General features: G+C 32.5%; 1 protein-coding gene across 7 annotated transcripts in view; it reads left to right on the top strand.

Annotated features, from left to right (window-relative positions):
• MBD5 (methyl-CpG binding domain protein 5) overlaps window positions 1–16,434 on the top strand; it is a 433,945-nt gene that overhangs the window by 248,493 nt on the left and 169,018 nt on the right. The window contains exon 1 of one of the 7 annotated variants that reach the window (XM_081814480.1): window positions 15,461–15,734. The exons of the other annotated variants lie outside the window; for them this stretch is intronic. The gene's annotated coding sequence lies outside the window, so the exon portion shown is untranslated. Of the gene's footprint in view, window positions 1–15,460; window positions 15,735–16,434 lie in introns of those variants that run through there. 7 annotated transcript variants of the gene reach the window in all.

The following is a 16,434-nucleotide window of genomic DNA, read 5'->3' as shown; positions in this document are numbered from 1 at the left end:
TCAAACTCTGTGGAAGCTGTTGGGATACAGCAAAGAATAAAATAGAAATTCCTGTCTTTATGGAGCTGACATAAAGGATTCTAAGCTTCATCAGGAGCTATTCCTAACATTTATTGAGGAACAATAAACACTAAGGAGGTACCAGGGAAATATTGATTTGGGAGAGAAAGAAGGGTGAGGAAGAGAAGTAATGCAGGTTTGGCCATCTATTCATTTGTAAACTTATTGTAAAAGTTTTAATAACTAAAATTGTGGTACTGAGGCCAAAATAGACAGATAAAAGAAGAACAGGATAAAAAAGACAAATAGGCCCAAATATAGAAAAATTTACAGCATGATACAGGCATTTCACTTGATCTTAGCCAAAAGACCGCAAAGGGATGATACAGGCATTTCAAATTAAAACAGGGAAAGCATGGATTATTCAATAGTGTGACAATTAGAGTAAGTCCACTAATCTCACAATTTTCACCAAAATAAAGAGTAAATGGATTATAGATGCCGTAAATTTTCTATTCTTCATTATGAAATATTTCAAACATACTAAAAAAGTACAGAAAGTAATTAATAACTCAAATCAAACTAAACACTTAATCCTGATTTAACTCCCACTTCTTAAAAGAAGTAATGATGTAGACAGGCACTTGGGTGGCACAGTTGGTTAACAACCGACTCTTGGTTTCTGCTCAGGTTGTGATCTCAGGTTCGAGATCCAGCCTCATGTAGGCCTCCATGCTCAGTGGAGAGTTAGTTTGAGACTCTAGCTCCCTTTCCCTCTGCAACCCCCTCTCTCGCTCTCTCTAAAATAAATAAATCTTTAAAAAAAATATTCAAATAATGGGGCGCCTGGGTGGCTCAGTTGGTTGAGCGACTGCCTTCAGCTCAGGTCATGGTCCCAGGGTCCTGGGATCAAGTCCCGCATCGGCCTCCCTGCTCCACGGGAAGCCTGCTTCTCTCTCTCTCCCACTCCCCCTGCTTGTGTTCCCTCTCTCACTGTGTCTCTCTCTGTCAAATAAATAAATAAAATCTTTAAAAATATATATATATTCAAATAATGATATATTACTGACAAAGCTGAAGCCCACTTTTAGCCCTTCTCCTGCCCTCTGTCTCCAAAGGTAACCACTGTTGTGAAATTAATGGGCTCATATGCATGGATAATTTAATATTTTTACTAAATATATGTATTATTAATAAATAATATATGTTCTTTAATTTTTAATAATCTTGTATTTAAATTTGCTGTTCATGTGTCGGTCTTTAATCCACCTAGAATTTATCTTAGATATGAATTTGAGGTAGGGATGTAATTTTATTTTTCCATATAAATAACATATTGTCTAGAAAAGCTCTTCTTATTCCCACTGATTTTAATAGTGCAGCTTCTATGAGATTTATTACATTACTAAGTATTATACTTTTTGTTGCTGTTTTGAACTATCTCTTTTTTTCTATTACTCTTTTTTTCTATTACATGTTCTACTATACTTCTGTTTGTATAAAACTCTTCTTATTCTTATTTTTTTATTGTACATTTATTTTTTAACAGGCCATGAACTATCTTACTTCATGAAGTATCTTGCTAATTTAATTAGTACACTTGGGTTTTTTTCATGTAGATAATTTTACCATTAGCAAATGATAATTCCAAATCCTTTCCAATGTTTGCATCTCATCTAATTTTATCGGTTATGTTAGCTAATTCTTGGAGAATAATGTAAATAAGTGTATCCTGTACACTTTCTAATTTACATAAAGTATTTTAAATAGAAGTTGATACTGGACTTTATCAAATAACTTTAATCATTTATGATGATAATCATAAGGGTTTTTTGTCCTATTAATATAATAATATATTTTATTAAATTTCCCAACATACATATCTCATATTCCTCTTATAAACTATACTTGGTCATGTATTGATTTGCTTATTTTCAAAATCTAATCTCCATGGAGGTGGGGTAGGGATTTGTCTTTTTATTTACTGCTTTATCCATATTGCCTGGTGCAATACCTGTAGTAGAATAGACAGTCAATATATACTGAATGAAAGAATAAGAGATTAGTTTTCAGTTTTTATGTTTGCTTTGTCAAGTCATCTTTTATAGCAAAGTACATCAGTTTCATAAAATGAATTTAAAGGCTTTTCTTCTTTCTCTGAGATCATTTGAAATATTGAAATAGCACCAGAACTATCTGTTTTACTGGGCTGCAGAAAGGGCCACCTTTTGTTGTGGTTGTCCAAGTCTACCATCCTGGTTTTGTTTCTTTTATTTCTGTTTTATCGCTGCCTCTTTATTCTCTTTTCTTTAGGTATATATTATTTTTCTTTTCTGGATCCTTGAATTAAATGCTTGGTTCATATGTTTCAAACTAGGTCTTTTTTAATACATAGACTTAAAGCTGTAGATTTTCTTCTCACATCAATTATTTCTAAATAGTCTGTAATGTATTTTTTATTTCCTCTTTAATACGGGCATTATTTAGGAAAATACCTTTTTTTTTTTAGTTGTAAGAGGATATGGGTTTAACTATTCCTTTATTGTGGATTTATAGTGTTATTTCTTCGTTTAGATGATGTGGTCTTCATAATTTCTACTTGGGAAATTTATTGAAATTTTCTTTATAAGCTAATACATAATCATTCTCTTTGGGCATTTAAAAACAATACATATTTTCTGTTGATGAAGCTTGGTATATCTGTCATTTATTTTTGACTACTTGACTGTTAATTTATGAGAGAACTCTAATTTTCTACTGTGGTTGTACATGACTATTTCTCCTTATATTATTAAGCAATATCTCTGTGTGTGTATACCTACACAGATATATACTATGACTAGTATATATCTTATATATTATATCATATGCTATTATATACTAATGTATACTATATACTACATAATATATATTATATACTATATATTATATAATATATACTAAACTATATATAATAGTATATAATATATACTATTATGTATATATACTATATACTAGTATTATATATTAATATTATATGTATTATATGTATTAATATGTTATATGTATATATTAGTATATATACTATTAATATTTTTAATAAGAATACAGAATAAGAAGTTTTATATAAACAAGCATAATAAGAATAAGCAAATGAGTTTTATATAAACAGAAGCATATATTAATAGTATCTGCTTATATAGATATTAATAGTATACATATGTGTGTATATATATAGAACATATTTTTCTAAATATGACCAAGGTGTCAAGATTATTATGTTTTTACACGTTTTTGTTGGAATTTGAGTTTTATCAATTTAATATCCTTGTTCCAGTTAATGGATTTTGTCTTCAGTTAAAAAGTTTTTTTCTGATACCTGCTTTCTTTTATTAGCATTTTTATGGCTTATCTTTTTTCTTTTATCCTCTGATTTTCAACATTTCTCCATCATACTGATTTAAGTGTGCCTTTTTAAACTAGTTTGTCACTGGATTTTCTACCTTCCTTCCTTCCTTCATTCCATCCACATTCCTCCCTTCCTTCCTTTTCTTCTTTCTTTTTAGTCAGAGTCTTTGTCTTTTAATGGAAGAATAAAATTTGCTAGGATGCAATATGACTGTTGATATATTTTCACTATTTCCTGCCCTGTAGTTATTTAGTTTTCTACTTATTACTTTCTTGCATGTTTGTTCATCTTATTTCTTTTCCTGCTTTCTGTTGAACTGATCTAATTTTCTTTTATATCGTGGTTTTCTTTTGATGGTTTGGAAATTTTGCTTCCTGTTTTAATTTTTGTCTACATCCACATATCTGAACTTTTATTCTCTAATAAAATATAGAGGTAATCAGTACATCCTAACAAAACAAAAACCCTAAGGTGCTTGAATTTTCTCTTACATTTCTATACAACCACAACCATGATAGATTATTACTAAATTTTCCTTTGACAACATACATCAACAATTCAACTTAACTATAATTTGCATGTGGTTTGCTTAATATTCTTCCTTGAATTACTCTTCTTTCCTTCAGTCACTTTTTTTTTTTTTGCATTTGCTAGGCTAAATTTTAGTCTAATAGTTAAACATGCGTCTAGTCAAGTGTCCTGAGTGAGAGTTTTTCTTTGATCCCCAAGTCATCCTCCTTCTTGGTTTCCTTTCTTCTTTTGCCAGGTTAGATGCGAAAGCTTAAGTAATCATTCAAGAAAGGATATATAGGAGATTAACTTTTTAAGTCCTTGCATACCAGTACATCTGTCTTTATTCTACTTCCATCTTTGAAAACTGCTTTTGCTAGATACTGAAATTTAAAATCATTTCCTCACAACTTTTAAGACATTGCTCCGTTTCTTCCAGTATTGCTGACCAGATGATTGATATGTGACTTGTTTCTCCTTACTGGAAGCCTTTAAGGTCTCCTTGCCTAGTGGTCCAAAATTTCATAAAGATATGTCTAGTCATGGATTTTTTTAATCTCTTGTACTTGGCATACCAGGATCCTTTAATCTGAAGTTTTATATCCTCTTTTATTTCTGGAGCTACTTTTATTATTTCTAGGATTAATTTTACCTGTATATGTCCCTATTTTTTCCATTCTGAGACTTCTGTTAGTTGAATGTTAACCCTTTAGAATCAATCCTCTGTAACTCTTAACTCTTTCTCATATCCTCTTTTGTGCTTTTTATTCTCTTTTTTGAAATTTTTTCTTAATTCTATTTTCCAAACTCCCTGTTGAATTTGGTAATCATATATTTAATTTCTGAGGGTTCATTCTTATTCTTTCTTAAAGATATCCTGTTTTTGTTTCATGGATGTATTGGCAGTTTTTCAAAGTTACTTTATGTTCTGTAAATATTCTCCACTTTCTCATAGTGTTTTGTTTCCCCGCTTTTGTTGTCTTTATTTTTCTCTTCATTGTGGCTAATATACCTCAAGTATTTGGTGATCTTTGGTTCCTCTTTACATTTTAAATAGAGTAATAGAAGGGCTCTGAGTTCTGTGTAGACTGGTTTATTGGCTGGCTTCACTTTGGCTGAATATTCATGAAAATAGTTGTGTTTTAGAAACCTTAGATGTAAAATGCTGATGTCTCTGATAGGGACCATTGCCTCTCATTCTAGCCACCCCGATTCATACCAGATGGTGTGTGAAATTTCTTTGGAGAAGAAAACTCATTTTTTTTTAATTGAAATAGAGGTGGAAGTTGACTGTCTGCTGAATATCCTAGGGTCACTAGTGGTTGGGAAATCCACAGCTTTGTCTTTTGACTTTCAATTATTTCCTGCTTTCAGCCCTATGTCTCTCTCTACTAAAGTCCATCATACTTGGTGTTTTCTGCCTTTCCAGGCTTCCTCCAGTGGGTTGGCCCCCTGCTCTACTGCTCTGCTTTACCACTTAGAACTCCTTCTACTTTCCTTCTCTCTGAAGTTGTTAAACTCCCTTTTCCATTGATAGGTGGCCTCTCATCCTTTTTCCTTATTTTATGTTTTTCCCTTTAAAAATTATTTCTTTACTAGTATTTTAATGAGATCTCAAGAGAAAGGAGATAGAAATATGAGTTCATCCTATCATTTCATAACAGAAACCTATCTCAAGAGCTTTTGACTACCTTTACTGTTATTTTTAAAATATGGAATCTCTAATTTATGGCTTTATTTCCTCTTTGGAGAATGATTTTTAGTCTCTAGATAGTGTTATTTATCTTTTTATCTTTAGTCAATAGTTCCTAGTTTTATTGTCCTTTGGCTGGCCTATAAATTTTCTAATTTTTGAAGTTGAATGAAGTTGTCATTGTGGCATCGAATATAATCAATTTTGATAAACATTACATGGACATTTGAAGAAAATTATGTTCTCTGTAATATACAAAATTATGCATATCCATTGTGTTGGTTGATTCTTTAATTTACTTCTCAATGCTTGATTAGTAATAATGACTGGGTGAGAAAAGTTATTTTCCCAAAACAATTATTTTCCATATTTTCATGTTCCTCTTGAATTTCAAATAGGCTTTGTTTCATATTTCAATTCTATGTTATTTGTAGTATAAAGTTCATAAAATATATATTCTTACTGTAGATCTATACTTTTTAATCAGTTAAAAAAGTAATTCACTCTGCCCGTATCATATACTTGGCTTAGATTTCTACAAGTATGCAGTTAATGTTGCTACTCTTGCTTTTTGGTTTGTATCATCTGATTTATCTTTCCCTGTTCTTTAATTTTAAACTTTACTTACAAATTTTTAAGATGTGAGTCTTAAAGCATAGAATTGCTTATATAACATAGAATTGCTTTCTTATAGAAAACAGCAAAGAATTGGATTTTGTTTTTTAGATAAGCTTAATAAGGGTCTTATTTTTTAGACCAAGAACTGAATGATCTCACTGTTAGTATGGAAAAAATATATTTGTTCTTATATTATGCTATTTTTTATACTTCTTTTTAGAAAAAATTTCTCTTATCTTTCTTTATCTCATCTCATACATGCCCTGGAAAGTGAAAGTACTTAAATTTGCCTATATTCCTTATGGATATGGGAAGTTCACTTTCATCATATGTATTTAGTGCTGGACTTTGTTTTTAATACTTTCTTTGTTCTTTCCTATTCTTTTTCTCTTCCTATATTTTGCTGCACCTGCCAAGTTTCTCTTGATCTTTATTCTCACTCACATTTGGAAGTTTTATATTATATTTTTATTCTACAAGTACTACATTCTTCTTTCAGTGTCATGAATAAAATTATGTAATAATTCCCTGTATGTACAATAAGAGACTCACCATAATTTTACTTCCTCCCATTCTTTGCATTGCCCCCCCACATGCATGCACACATGTATGCACTATTTTGACTTTTAGATTTAGATTGCTATTTTTTATATTATTTAAATTTTGTTAGATGATTATTTTCACATGTGTATTATCTTAGAACCATATTAACTTAGGCATAAAACCTAAAGTTTTAATTGTTTTATTACTGATGCTTCCTCCTAATTAAAATATTTTGCATTTTGTAAGGTTATTTTTTTTTTTCAGGATAAATAGTAAAGTTGCTGGGTTCTTGCATGACTAGGAAATACTTTTGTGTCTTTATAAATGAATGATAGATCTAGGCTACTTTTAAATTCTTGAGTAGAAATTTTTTACTTCTAAAAATTAATTGAGCATGCTCCATTGTCTTCTATTACATATGGTTGTATGAGAGAAGTCTGGTGTCAAACTGATTTTTTTTTTTTATTTTAAATGACATTTTTTACAGCATAGAAAGCAACAATAAATTAGTTATTGAACTCAAAAAATTTAACATTGATACAATACTATCATCTAATATGCAGTCTTCTAGTCAAATGTTGCCAATTATTTTGATACTATCCTTTTATAGAATTTGTTTTCTCTAATCTAAGTTCCAGTCAAGAATTATACACTGCCTGGGCGCCTGGGTGGCTCAGTCGTTAAGCGTCTGCCTTCGGCTCAGGTCATGATCCCAGGGTCCTGGGATCTAGTCCCACATCGGGCTCCCTGCTCAGCGGGAAGCCTGCTTCTCCCTCTCCCACTCCCCCTGCTTGTGTTCCTGCTCTCGCTATCTCTCTCTCTGTCAAATAAATAAATAAAATCTTTAAAAAAAAAATTTTTTTTTAAAGAATTATACACTGCCTTTAGTTATCATGTAAGAGATTTTTTTGAAGTGGTCTGCTCTTTCTTGACATATATCTGTTTCATAGGGAAATATTTGATATGATTCCTTAGAGGGAACGCCTTCTTTATATGATTTTTCTTTGTTTTCTCATCATAAAGAGCAGTTATATAAGTACCCAGTATCAGGAATTCAGAATTTTGGTTAAGATTGTATTGGTCCTTTAAAAATTTAAACCCAGAGAAGAGGAAAGGGAAAGTTTGTTTTTTCTCTAGTTTTAATATACTCAACTGAAGTACTCTTAGCTGTAAAACTTCAAAAAACAATTGTGTCTCCCTTTTTTCAATATCACTCTTAAGAAACAATTTTTATTTGTCATTCACAATATTTATAGAGCATTGTGTTAAATCCAGTTGAGAATAAATACAAAGTAAATGTAAGCTATGGTTGAATGTACAATAATCATATAGGTAAGCCAATTAGAGACCAGTTGTGAGAAATGATAAAAGCTTATGAAAAGCTCAAAGCCTTAGGACTGAAGAGATGGATAATATTTGAATAATTGAGAGTTTAAGACAAATATAGATCATTGAAATTTGGTTTTAGTATGACACTATGAAGCATTTTATAAAACCCATTCCTTTACTTGAATTCTACCAGTAATAACCCATGCATATATATGTATAAATTGTTTAATTAATCCAAGGTATCAAGTATGTTCTAAAGTTGTTATTAATAGACTGGGTTTATATATACACTGTATTTTAATCAAGTCCCCTTTTCACCTATAATGTTTTTTTGTTTGTTTTGTTCATCAGTCTGGCCAGAGACTGGTTTACATTATTATCTTCATCATTTCTCTCCTTGTTTCCTGTATTTACTCTGTTTTTTTCTCACTTCTTTGATTAAAACATTTGATCAATTTTTAATCATTTTTCTAATTTAATAAATGCATTGAGGCAATGTCTTTATCATTTTTTTAAGTATTAAGCAGAGTGTTTGAAATCAAGTTAATTATGATATAGTTAACATAAAATCATCTTTTTAGTGTGCTGTTTTGAGTTTTGGCAAATTTACCTGTACATTCAACCACCACATTAGTCAATTTATAGAACCTCCATCACCCACAAAAATTTTCTTGTGCCCTTTGTCGTCAACCCCTCTCCTTTAGTCCCTGGCAAGCAATGGTTTGTTTTTTGTCTTTATAGTTTTGCCTTTTCTAGAGTGTAGTTCATATTATTAATGATGATTAAATATAATCATACCATGTATAGCCTTTTGATTTTGTCTTCTTTCACTTAATATAATACATTCAAGATTCATCTATATTGTTATGTAAGTCATTAACTCATTATGATCAGAGGTCTGTTCCAAATAATTCTGAATCTTTGACATTGAGGCTTATTTTGAAGTTTAGGATGTTGTCATTTTTCATGATTGTCTCATGTATGCTTATAAATGAGATTGGAAATAGGCTTGATGCAATGAACAGCAGGCTGGAAGAAGCAGAGGAATGAATTAGTGACCTAGAAGACAAAATAATGGAAAATTAGGAAGCTAAGCAAAAGAAAGAAAGAAGAATTATGCAACACAAGAATAGACTTGGGGAACTCAGTGTCTCCATCAAACATAATAACATTCATATTATTGGAGCCCCAGAAAAAGAAGAGAGAGAAAAGGGGGCTGAAAATTTATTTCAAGAAAACTTTCCGAATCTGGGGCAGGAAATAGATACTCCAGATCCTGGAGGCACAGAGAACTCCCATCAAAATCAACAAAAGCAGGCCAACACCAAAACATATTGTAATTAAATTTGCAAAATAACAGTAATAAAGAAAAATCTTAAAAACAGCAACATAACAGAAGTCTTTAACTTAAAAGGGAAAACCCATAAGGCTAACTAGAGATTTCTCAACAGAAATTGGCAAGTGAGAAAGGAGTGGCATGATATACTCAAAGTGCTGAATGGGGAAAATCTGGGCCAAGAATTCTCTATCCAGCAATGCTATAATTCAGAATACAAGAAGTAAAGAGTTTCCCAGACAAAAACTAACAGAGCTTATGACCACTAAACCAGCCCTGCAAGAAATATTAAAGGGGACTCTTTGAGAGCAAAGGAGACTAAAAGTGATAAAGAGAAGAAGGGCTCAGAGAATATCTCCAGAAGTAATGACAAAACAAGTAATAAAATGGCAATAAATACATATCTATAATAATTACTTTAAAGTAAATAGATTAAATGTTGCAATCAAAAGTTATAGGGTGTCAGAATGGATAAAAAAACAAGACTCATCTATATGCTGCCTACAAGAGACTCTTTTTAGATCTAAAGATACCTGCAGATTGAAAATGAGGGAATGGAGAAACATTTATCATGCAAATGGATGTCAAAAGAAAGCCAGAGTAGCAACTTATATCAGACAAATAGATTCTAAAACAAAGACTGTTGGGGCACCTGGGTAGCTCAGTCAGTTAAGCATCTACCTTCAGCTGAGGTCATGATCCCAGGGTCCTGGGGTTGAGCCACATGTTGGGCTCCTTGTTCAGCAGAGAGTCTGCTTCTCCCTCTGCACCTCCCCCTACTTGTGCTCTCTCGCACTCCCTCTCACTCTCTCTGTCTCTCAAATGAATAAATAAAATCTTTAAAAAATTAAATATAAATAAATAAAATAAAGGCTATAAAAAAAGACAAAGAAGGGCATTATATAATCATAAAGGGAACAATCCAACAAGAAGATATAACAATTGTAAATATTTATGTACCCAACATGGGAGCATCCAAATATATAGAACAATTAATAACAAACATAAAGGAACTAATTGATAATAACACAATAATAGTAGGGGACTTTAACATCTCACCTACAACAATGGAAAGATCATCTGAACAAAAAATCAACAAGGAAACAATGACTTTGAATGACACACTGGACCAGATAGACTTAGCAGATATATACAGAATATTCCATCCAGGGGCACCTGGGTGGCTCAGTCAGTTAAGCGTCTGACTTTGGCTCAGGTCATGATCTCAGGGTTCTGGGATGGAGCCCCACATTGGGCTCCATGCCCAGCAGGGAGTCTGCTTCTCCCTTTCCCTCTCCTTTTGCCCCCCCACCACTCTTGCTCTCTCTGTTTCTCAAATAAATAAATGAAAATCTTTAAAAAAATATATTCCATTCCAAAACAGCAGAATACACATTCTTTTCAAGTTCCCTTCAGACATTCTACAAGAAAGATCATATGTTAGACCAGCAAGTCCCAATAAATTTAAGAAGATTGAAATCCTATCAAGCATCTTTTCTGACCACAGTGGTATGAAAATAGATATCAATTACAAGGAAAAATCTGGAAAGAACACAAATATATGAAGGCAAAACAACATGCTACAAAGCAATGAATGGGTCAACCAGGAAATCAAAGAGGAAATGAAAAAATACATGGAAACAAATGAAAATAAAAACACAGCTGTTCAAAACCTTTGGGATGCAGCAAAAGCAGTCCTAAGAAGGGAGTATATAGCAATATAGGTCTACCTCAAGAAGCAAGAAAAATATCAAATATACAACCTAACTTTACACCTAAAGGATCTAGAAAAAGAACAACAAGTGAAGCCTAAAGCCAACAGAAGGAAGGAAATAATAAAGATTAGAGCAGAAATAAATAATACAGAAACTTAAAAAAAAATAGAACAGATCAATGAAACCAGGAACTGGTTCTTTGAAAAAATTAATAAAACTGATAAACCTCTAGCCAGACTTATCAAAAAGAAAAGAGAAAGGACCCAAATAAATAAAATCACAATGAAAGAGAAGAAATAACAACCAATACTACAGAAATACAAACATTATAAGAGAATATTATGAAAAACTATATGCCAACAAATTGGGTAACCTGAAAGAAATGGATAAATTCCTAGATAAACTACCAAAACTGAAACAGGAAGAAATAGAAAACTTGAACAGACCAATAAACAGCAAAGAAATTGCATCAGTAATATGTATGCTTCATAGGAATGCTCTGTTTTCTGGTGCTGGGTTTTTTATATGCAACTATTGGAAAAGCTTATTAATGGTTTTGTTAAAGTCTTCTACATTCATACTCTCTTTGCGCTAGTACTTGCTTGGAATATCTTTTCCATTCTTTTTTATTTTTATACCACTGAACCACTTGTTTCTAGGTGTGTCCCATCCTGAGCATAATAAAGCTGGGTTCATTTTTCTAATCCCATTTTGTTAGTATATTTCTTTTAAGAAGTTAATTTAATACATTTATGCTTATTATAGTCACAGATACATTTGGACCTATTTTTACCATTTTATTTTGGTTTTATTTTTTCTTTCCTTTTCTCCTTTTTTTCCCTCACTTTGCTGGTTTGGAAGCTACAAATTTACATTTCGATTCTTTTAATTATTACCCATAAATTTTTAATATACATAAATACTATAGTATTTTCTCATGAAATTTAAAAACAGAGTATCCTGTCCCTGAATAATCTCCACATTTTATCTGTCACCTTTCTTAACAATTTTGTTTAGAATTGTAATTCCACCTTTGTGTTTTGTTAATTTTATTTTAAAAGAGACATTAGTTTGATTTCCGTGCTCACAATTATCTCTTACGTCCCATGTCTTTCCACAATGTCCAAGGTTTCTTTTGCTATAACGATTAGTTATTTCAGGTTGCCTGGGTGGCTCAGTTGGTTAAGGGTCTGCCTTTGGCTAGGTCATGATCTCAGGGTCCTGGGATTGAGCCCCACATTGGGCTCCCTGACAGCAGGGAGCCTGCTTCTCCTTCTCCTCCCCACTCATGCTCTCTCAAGCTATCTCTGTCACTCGTGTTCTCTGTTGCTATCTCTCTCTCTCTCTCAAATAAATAAATAAAATCTTTAAAAAAAAAACAATTTGTTATTTCAACAAACATGTCCAGTGATAATTTAGTTTTTATAGGCCTAAAAATATCTTTATTTTGGCCTCACTAAATGGTAGTTTAGCTCATTTTAAATGTTTAGGTTGCACTTATTTTTCCATCAGTACTTTGGAGATATTACTCTAATATCTTCCAGAATCTTTGGATATAGATGAGAAGTCTGCCATTTAATTATTGTTCCTTTACAAGTAATCTTTCTTTCTCTTTCTCTTTCTCTTTCTCTTTCTTTCTCTCTCTTATGGTATTGAGATTTTCTTACTAACCTTGACTTTTGTACTTGCTCTACGAAAGTTTGAGGTTTGGATTTATTTTCATGTATCTTTCTATAGATTTAATGATTATGATGCTTTTTATCATAGATATCATATTGACCTTTTGTACTGGAAATATCTCAACCATTATACATTCAAACATTGCTTAACTGCCATGCTTCTGTCTCCTATTTCTGAAATTTTTGTTTGGATATATGTTAAAGCATCTATCCCCCATGACTGTTAACTACTTTTTCCCAGTTTTCATCTCTTTGTATCTCACTATCTTATTCTTTTTTTAAAGATTTTACTTTTATTTTTTTTTAATTTTGTTTATTTATTTTAGAGAGAGAGAGAGAGAGCACAAGGGGGAGAAGCCAGAGGGCAAGGGAGAGAGAATCTGAGGCAGACTGCTTGCTGAGGGCAGAGCCCGACGCAGGGCTCAATTCCCTGATGCTGAGATCACAACCTGAGCCAGAACCAAGAGTCAGACATTTAACCAAAGGTGCCACCCAGGCACCCCTAAAGATTTTATTTTTAAGTAATCTCTGCACCCAACATGGGATTCGAACTCATAACCCCAAGATCAAGAGTCACAAGCTCTACTGACTGAGCCAGCTAGGTGACCCTCTGACTATCTTATTCTTTGTGAATTTCTCAATCCTGTTTTACAGTTTACTGTCTTTTCTACTATATCGTTTAGAATTTCTGGTGTTTATAGGGTTTTCTTTTCCAGTTAATATATTTTTCAAAATATATTAAATATTTAATATTTATTAATATTAATTAAATATTTTTCAAAAATTTTTGTTGTGTATTTTCATCTACATCTATTCTTTTCTTTTGATTTTTTCATAGTTTCTTGTTCTTTTTATACATGCTATTCTTCTATTTCTTTTGAGAATCTTAAAGCCTTAATTTTAAGATGTTTTCTGATTGTTCTGTGTATGTATTTGTTTTGCATATTTCTTTCTTTTTTAAGTTTACATACTCTACTGATTGTTGAGGTTTTGTCTTTCTTGGCTTTAAGTTTTCCTCATGTGCTTTGAAAATTAGTTTGCAGGCTTATCTTGAGGGGAAATTTTTTTCTCTTATCTCATCTTTTTTCACTGACTCAGGGAGGTGGGGGGATGAGGGTGAGGTTGACCTGAGTTTTAAGAGGTAGGCTGTGCTATGGTGAGCGCTGTGAATTGTGTAAGACTGATGAATCACAGACCTGTACCTCTGAAACAAATAGTACATTATATGTTAATAAAAAAAATAAATGGGCACTATCACACATCAAAAAAAAAAAAAAAAAGAGGTAGGCTTTGTCTACATCCTCTGGCTCTCTGGGTTTATAAAAGCTTTAACTGAGCTTTTTTCCAACTTCTTTTTCAGAGTTGGGGGAATCATACCTCAGTGCAGATTTTATGCAGTGACACTGGCTGAACTCTTTTGCCAGGTGGTTGTTTTTAATCTCTACTACTGTGTACTGTCAGCCACTGTGCCTCTGACTGATACCAAACCTGGAACCCATGTCAGCTCGCTTACTGCTTTGTGTTCTGTTACATGAGGATTTTTATTTTTAGTACACATATATCTTTTAATTTTTTTCTCTCTGTACTTTATAATACTAAGTATTTGAAACAGACAAGTCTCTAAAATGTATACTCACACTGCCATCTTGACCAGAAGTCCTATTGCCATAGTTTTCACATAAGAATTTGGAAATTAGGGGCCCCTGGGTGGCTCAGTTGGTTAAGCGACTGCCTTCGACTCAGGTCATGATCCTGGAGTCTTGGGATCGAGTCCCGCATTGGGCTCCCTGCTCGGCAGGGAGTCTATTTCTCCCTCTGACCCTCCCCCCTCTCATGCTCTCTCTCTCCCTCTCTCTCATTCTCTCTCTCTAATAAATAAAATCTAAAAAAAAAAAGAATTTGGAAATTAGGTTATAAATCTTTGTCAAACTTATTATCTTTGATATATATGATTCTTTCTGTTGCCTTATTTAATGCACAGTTATGTGCATCCAAAAAAGAATATGAACACCAATTCATATTCCAGGGGTCTGACTTCTAGACTCAAGATGAATGGGTTTAAATCATGGCATTGGTATTTACTTCCTGTGTGACTCAAACTTTCAAAGACTTTTGTTTCCTCATCTGTATTTATGAGTTTGGATCTACGTCGTACACATCTGTAAAGGATTAAATATGGTAATATATAAAACATTAGCATAATATGTGACTCACAATAAGCTCTCGGTGAATGTTAGCTATTATTTGTACAATGGAGTTGCATTATATTTACATTTAGTTGTAGAAATTCACCTATTCACCTATTATCATTCTCTTTTGTGAAATACATGTAACGTAATATTATATTTAGGTACATACTCTAGTGTATGTGATATATTAATTTGAACTTTGAAATTTAATATAACCAGGGTTTTTAAGCTACCCACACTATATGTTTTTTATTTGATGGGTGATTTAAATTATCTCCAAAGGTATTTTTGACTATTGGATATTTTTACCTTACAGACCAACTTTAAGACTTAACCTTCTCAACAGATATAACTATCATTAGTTATCTCTAAACTAGTCATGTATGTATTTATGGCAGGCATTGATAATTATATATATATATATATATATATATATATATATATATATATATATAAAACTGTGTGAAAATAGACAGTTGATCTCAGAATCAGATCTGGGTTCCAGTCTAGCCTCTGCCAATCTCTGGAGGTTGGATCTTTTTTTTTTTTTAAGATTTTATTTATTTATTCTAGAGATAGAAAGAGAGCACGAGCAGCGGGGAAGGAGCAGAGGGAGAGGGACAATGAGATTCTGCACTGAGCGCAGAGCTAGATGTGGGGCTGGGTCCCACAACCCTGAGATCATGACCTGAGTAGGATGCTCAACCAACTGAACCACCCAGGTGCCCCTGCAGGTAGGATCTTATCCAATCACCTCACTTCTCTGAACTTCAGTTTCTTAATTTATAAAACAGAGCTAATAATACCCACATACCAGAGTGTAAAGATGAAATGAAATAAGATATGAGAATTCAGTCTGTACACTGCAAATCACCCTAGAAATATAAGCTATGATTGCTTATCACCATTTATAGCAGCTTTACAGAGCTTCTATGGAAAGCAGGTAACCCTGAGCCTGAAAAGTTTGTATCACTTACAAATCATTCTGTACTTTCTACAATAAGGAAACATTCTCAGTGAGGGTTCTATGAAGAATGATTCTTCCGGGATGGCAGTGAAGTAGATATAGATTATCTAGAATTTGTATTTGACAGTTTAACTGCTGAGACCAAGATTTTAGAATCCTTTGCTCTTTCAAACACAGCATACAATATTTAGTTCTTAGCAATTTGAAACTGAAATAAAGGAATTCTAATTTTAGTTCTGAAGTCAGTTGAGCAAGTTTTTCCTTCCCTATTCAGATAAAATTAATATATATCTTTAGCGGACTGTTCTGAACAAATCTAGGAACTAAGCTGCTTATCCTTAGTTGATGGCTCTTTGTAAGTCACAATAAATGTGTTCTCCACCTAAGTCCCCAATACAGATTTCCCCTTCCTTCGTCAGACTCACATGTAGCAAAAACTACTCTAGGTAGAACAAGCTTTGTTCTTG

The sequence above is a fragment of the Leptonychotes weddellii genome, chromosome 3, assembly GCF_054177405.1.
Source record: "Leptonychotes weddellii isolate Sample4059 chromosome 3, ASM5417740v2, whole genome shotgun sequence".
Lineage (NCBI taxonomy): Eukaryota > Metazoa > Chordata > Mammalia > Carnivora > Phocidae > Leptonychotes > Leptonychotes weddellii.
The sequence above is the reverse complement of the archived record's forward strand: the minus strand, read 5'-3'. Positions and strand labels throughout refer to the sequence as shown.